The sequence below is a fragment of the Colletes latitarsis genome, unplaced genomic scaffold (genome assembly GCF_051014445.1).
Source record: "Colletes latitarsis isolate SP2378_abdomen unplaced genomic scaffold, iyColLati1 scaffold0018, whole genome shotgun sequence".
Taxonomy (NCBI): Eukaryota; Metazoa; Arthropoda; class Insecta; order Hymenoptera; family Colletidae; genus Colletes; species Colletes latitarsis.
Genome location: NW_027488369.1, coordinates 14548034 through 14554741, shown reverse-complemented (window position 1 = coordinate 14554741; position 6708 = coordinate 14548034).

Here is a 6708-nt window from a genome sequence, read left to right as displayed (position 1 = left end):
TTTCTCATTCTTGTTGGCTAGATCCTGTGCTTTTTCTGGATTGAATCACGTAGTAATGTGGTACCACACCGAAACAGTCAATTAAACCTGGTTTCGATCAATATTTTAGAGAATAACGCATTTTAGGACTAGGTTAGGTCTGGGATTTGCCCCCATCAGGGTCATATTTTCGCGTTTTTCACATACTTGCTGAACAGATCCCTGGCTTTTTCTGATTTGGATCACGTAGTAATGTGGTACCACACTGAAACAGTCCATAAAACCTGGTTTCGATCAAAATTTTAGAGAATAATTCATGTTAGGTGTAGGATAGGTCTGGGATTTGCCCACATCAGGGTCATATTTTCGCGTTTTTCACATACTTGTTGCACAGATCCCTGGCTTTTTCTGATTTGGATCACGTGGTAATGTGGTATCACACTGATACAGTCCATGAAACCTGGTTTCGATCAATATGTTAGAGGATATCGCACGTTAGGTCAGGGTTAGGTCTAGGATTTGCCCTCATCAGGCTCATACTTTCGCATATTTCTCATACTTGTTGGCTAGATCCTGTGCTTTTTCTGGATTGAATCACGTAGTAATGTGGTACCCCCACTGAAACAGACCATTAAATCTGGTTTCGATTATTAGATTAGAGGATAACGCAAGTTATGTCTGGGATAGTTCTGGGATTTGCCCTCATCAGGCTCATACTTTCGCGTTTTTCACATACGTGTTGAACAGATCCTGGATTTTTTCTGGTTTGGATCACGTAGTAATGTGGTGCCAAACTGAAACAGTCCATGAAACCTGGTTTCGATTAATGTTTTAGTGGATAACACATGTTAGGTCTAGGTTAGGTCTGGGATTTGCCCTCATCAGGATCATACTTTTGCAGTTTTAACATACATGTTGCACAGATCCCTGGCTTTTTCTGATTTGGATCACGTGGTAATGTGGTACCCCACTGAAGCAGACCATTAAACCTGGTTTCGATTATTAGATTAGAGGATAACGCAAGTTATGTCTGGGATAGTTCCGGGATTTGTCCTCATCAGGCTCATACTTTCGCGTTTTTCACATACTTGTTGAAGAGATCCTGGGCTTTTTCTGGATTGGATCACGTAGTAATGTGGTACCACACTGAAGCAGTCCATTAAACCTGGTTTCGATCAATATTTTAGAGAATAATTCATATTAGGTCTTAGTTAGGTCTGGCATTTGCTCTCATCGGGCTCGTACTTTCGCATTCTTCACATACTTCTTGAACAGATCCTGGGTTTTTTCAGGTTTGGATCACGTAGTAATGTGGTGCCACACAGAAACAATCAATTAAACCTGGTTTCGATCAACATTACAGTGGATAACGCATGTGAGGTCTCGGTTAGGCCGGAGATTTGCCCACATCATGGTCATACTTTCACATATTTCTCACACTTGATGGTCAGATTCTGGGCCTTTACTGGTTTGGATCACGTGGTAATGTGGTATCACACTGAAACTGTCATTTAAACGTGGTTTCCGTCAATATTTTAGAGGATAACGCAAGTTAGGTCTGGGATAGGTCTGGGATCTGCCCTCATCAGGCTCATACCTTCGCAGTTTTAACATACATGTTGCTCAGATCCCTGGCTTTTTCTGATATGGATCACGTGGTAATGTGGTACCCCACTGAAACAGACCATTAAACCTGGTTTCGATTATTAGTTTAGAGGATAACGCAAGTTATGTCTGGGATAGGTCTGGGATTTGCCCTCATCAGGCTCATACTTTCGCGTATTTCACATACTTGTTGAAGAGATCCTGGGCTTTTTCTGGATTGGATCACGTAGTAATGTGGTACCACACTGAAGCAGTCCATTAAACCTGGTTTCGATCAATATTTTAGAGAATAATTCATATTAGGTCTTAGTTAGGTCTGGCATTTGCTCTCATCGGGCTCATACTTTCGCATTCTTCACATACTTCTTGAACAGATCCTGGGTTTTTTCAGGTTTGGATCACGTAGTAATGTGGTGCCACACTGAAACAGTCAATTAAACCTGGTTTCGATCAACATTTTAGAGGATAACGCATGTTAGGTCTCGGTTAGGCCAGAGATTTGCCCACATCAGGCTCATACTTTCACATATTTCTCATACTTGATGGTCAGATTCTGGGCCTTTACTGGTTTGGATCACGTGGTAATGTGGTATCACACTGATACTGTCATTTAAACGTGGTTTCCGTCAATATTTTAGAGGATAACGCAAGTTAGGTCTGGGATAGGTCTGGGATCTGCCCTCATCAGGCTCATACCTTCGCATTTTTCACATACTTGCTGAACAGATCCTGGGTTTTTCTGGTTTGGATCACGTAGTAATGTGGTACCACACTGAAACAGTCAATTAAACCTGGTTTCCATCAATATTTTAGAGCATAACACATGTTAGGTCTGGGTTAGGTCCAGGATTTGCACTCATCAGTCTCATACCTTCGCATTTTTCACATACTCGCTGAACAGATCCTGGATTTCTCTGGTTTGGATCACGTAGTAATGTGGTGCCACACTGAAACAGTCAATTAAACCTGGTTTCGATCAACATTTTAGAGGATAACGCATGTTAGGTCTAGGTTAGGCCAGGGATTTGCCCACATCGGGGTCATCCTTTCGCAGTTTTAACATACATGTTGACCTGAGCGAAGGCTTTTTCTGCTTTGGATCACGTAGCAAAGTGGTACCACACTAGAACAGTCAATTAAACCTGGTTTCGAATAATATTTTAGAGGATAACGCAAGTTATGTCAGGGATAGGTCTGGGATTTGCCCTCATCAGGCTCATACTTTCGCGTTTTTCACATACTTTTTGTAGAGATCCTGGGCTTTGGCTGGATTGGATCACGTAGTAGTGTTGTACCACACTGAAACAGTCCATTAAACCTGGTTTCGATCGATATTTTAGAGAATAATTCGTGTTAGGTCTAGGTTAGGTCTAGGATTTGCCCTCATCAGGATCATACTTTTGCAGTTTTAACATACATGTTGAACAGATCCCTGGATTTCTCTGGTTTGGATCACGTAGTAATGTGGTGCCACACTGAAACAGTCAATTAAACCTGGTTTCGATCAACATTTTAGAGGATAACGCATGTTAGGTCTCGGTTAGGCCAGAGATTTGCCCACATCAGGGTCATACTTTCACATATTTCTCATACTTGATGGTCAGATTCTGGGCCTTTAATGGTTTGGATCACGTGGTAATGTGGTATCACACTGAAACAGTCCATTAAACCTGGTTTCGATCAATATTTTATAGGATAACGCATGTTAGGTCTGGGATAGGTCTGGGATTTGCCCTCATCACGGTCATACTTTCGCTGTTTTAACATACATATTGACCTGAGCGAGGGTTTTTTCTGCTTTGGATCACGTAGCAAAGTGGAACCACACTAAAACATTCAATTAAACCTGGTTTCGATAAATATTTTAGTGGATAACGCAAGTTATGTCTGGGATAGGTCTGGGATTTGCCCTCATCAGGCTCATATTTTCGCGTTTTTCACATACTTGTTGCACAGACCCCTGGCTTTTTCTGTTTTGGATCACGTAGTAATGTGGTACCACACTGAAACAGTCGATAAATCCTGGTTTCGATCAATATCTTAGAGGTTAACGCATGTTAGGTCTAGGTTAGGCCTGGGATTTGCCCTCATCACGGTCATACTTTCGCTGTTTTAACATACATATTGACCTGAGCGAGGGTTTTTTCTGCTTTGGATCACGTAGCAAAGTGGTACCACACTAAAACAGTCAATTAAACCTGGTTTCGATAAATATTTTAGAGGATAACGCAAGTTATGTCTGGGATAGGTTTGGGATTTGCACGCATCAGGCTCATACTTTCGCAGTTATAACATACATGATGACCTGATCGAGGGTTTTCTCTGCTTTGGATCACGTAGTAATGTGGTACCACACTAAAACAGTCAATTAAACCTGGTTTCGATAAATATTTTAGAGGATAACGCAAGTTATGTCTGGGATAGGTCTGGGATTTGCCCTCATCAGGCTCATACTTTCGCGTTTTTCACATACTTGATGAAGAGATCCTCGGCTTTTTCTGGATTGGATCACGTAGTAAAGTGGTACCACACTGAAACAGTCCATTAAACCTGGTTTCGATCAATATTTTAGAGAATAATTCATGTTAGGACTAGGTTAGGTCTGGGATTTGCTCTCATCAGGCTCGTTCATTCACATATTTCTCATACTTGATGGTCAGATTCCGGGCTTTTTCTGGTTTGGATCACGTAGTTATGTGGTACCACTCAGAAACAGTGCATTAAACCTGGTTTCGATCAATATTTTAGAGGATAACGCATGTTCTGTCTAGGTTGGGCCTGGGATTTGCCCACAACAGACCCATACTTTCGCATTCTTCACATACTTGTTTGACAGATCCTGGGTTTTTTTCTGGTTTGGATCACGTAGTAATGTGGTACCACACTGAAACAGTCCATGAAACCTGGTTTCAATCAATATTTTAGAGGATAACGGATGTTAGGTCTAGGTTAGGCCTGGGATTTGCCACCATCAGACTCATACTTCAGCAATCTTCACATAGTTGTTGAACAGATCCTGGGTTTTTTCTAGTTTGGAGCACGTAGTAAAGTGGTACCACACAGGAACAGTCGATTAAACCTGCTATCGATCAATATTTTTGAGGATAACGCATGTTAGGTCTCGTTTAGGTCTAGGATTTGCCCTCATCTGGGTCATACTTTCGCATGTTACTCAAACTTGCTGGTCAGATTCTGGGCTTTCATTGGTCTGGATCACGTAATAATGTGGTACCACACTGAAACAGTCCATTAAACCTGGTTTCGATCAATATTTTAGACGATAACTCATGTTAGGTATAGGGTAGGCTTGGGATTTGCCCTCATCAGACTCATACTTTCGCATTCTTCACGTACTTGTTGAGCAGGTCCTGGGATTTTTTCTGGATTGGATCACGTAGTAATGTGGTGCCACACTGAAACAGGCCATTAAACCTGGTTTCGATCAATATTTTAGAGGATAACGCATGTTAGGTCTGGGATAGGTCTGGGATTTGCTCTCATCAGGGTCATAATTTCGCATTTTTCACATACTTCTTGAACGGATCCTGGGTTTTTTCTGGTTTGGATCACGTAGTAATGTGGTACCACATAGAAACAGTCAATTAAACCTGGTTCCGATCAATATTTTAGAGGATAACGCAAGTTAGGTCTGGGATAGGTCTGGAATTCACCCTCATCAGGCTCATACTTTCGCGTTCTTCACATACATGTTGAACAGACCCTGGGTTTTATCTGGTTTGGATCACGTAGTAATGTGGTACCACACTGAAACAGTCGATTAAGCCTGGTTTCGATCAATATTTTAGAGGATAACGCAAGTTAGGTCTGGGATAGGTCTGGGATTCACCCTCATCAGGCTCATACTTTCGCGTTCTTCACATACATGTTGAACAGACCCTGGGTTTTTTCTGGTTTGGATCACGTAGTAATGTGGTACCACACTGAAACAGTCGATTAAGCCTGGTTTCGATCAATATTTTAGAGGATAACGCAAGTTAGGTCTGGGATAGGTCTGGGATTCGCCCTCATCACGCTCATACTTTCGCATATTTCTCATACTTCATGGCTAGATCCTGGGCTTTCACTGGTCTGGATCACGTAGTAGTGTGGTACCACACTGAAACAGTCCATTAAACCTGGTTTCGAACAATATTTTAGACGATAACTCATGTTAGGTCTGGGATAGGTCTGGGATTTACCCTCATCACGGTCATACTTTCGCTGTTTTAACATACATATTGACTTGAGCGAGGGTTTTTTCTGCTTTGGATCACGTAGCAAAGTGGAACCACACTAAAACAGTCAATTAAACCTGGTTTCGATAAATATTTTAGAGGATAACGCAAGTTATGTCTGGGATAGGTCTGGGATTTGCCCTCATCAGGCTCATATTTTCGCGTTTTTCACATACTTGTTGCACAGACCCCTGGCTTTTTCTGTTTTGGATCACGTAGTAATGTGGTACCACACTGAAACAGTCGATAAATCCTGGTTTCGATCAATATCTTAGAGGTTAACGCATGTTAGGTCTAGGTTAGGCCTGGGATTTGCCCTCATCACGGTCATACTTTCGCTGTTTTAACATACATATTGACCTGAGCGAGGGTTTTTTCTGCTTTGGATCACGTAGCAAAGTGGTACCACACTAAAACAGTCAATTAAACCTGGTTTCGATAAATATTTTAGAGGATAACGCAAGTTATGTCTGGGATAGGTCTGGGATTTGCCCTCATCAGGCTCATACTTTCGCGTTTTTCACATACTTGTTGAAGAGATCCTGGGCTTTTGCTGGATTGGATCACGTAGTAATGTGGTACCACACTGAAACAGTCCATTAAACCTGGTTTCGATCAATATCTTAGAGGATAACGCAAGTTAGGTCTTGGATAGGTCTGGGATCTGCCCTCTTCAGGCTCATACCTTCGCATTTTTCACATACCTGTTGAACAGATCCTGGGTCTTTCTGGTTTGGATCACGTAGTAATGTGGCACCACACTGAAACAGTCCATTAAACCTGGTTTCGATCAATATTTTAGAGGATAACGCATGTTAGGTCTAGGTTAGGCCAGGGATTTGCCCTCATCGGGGTCATCCTTTCGCAGTTTTGACATACATGTTGACCT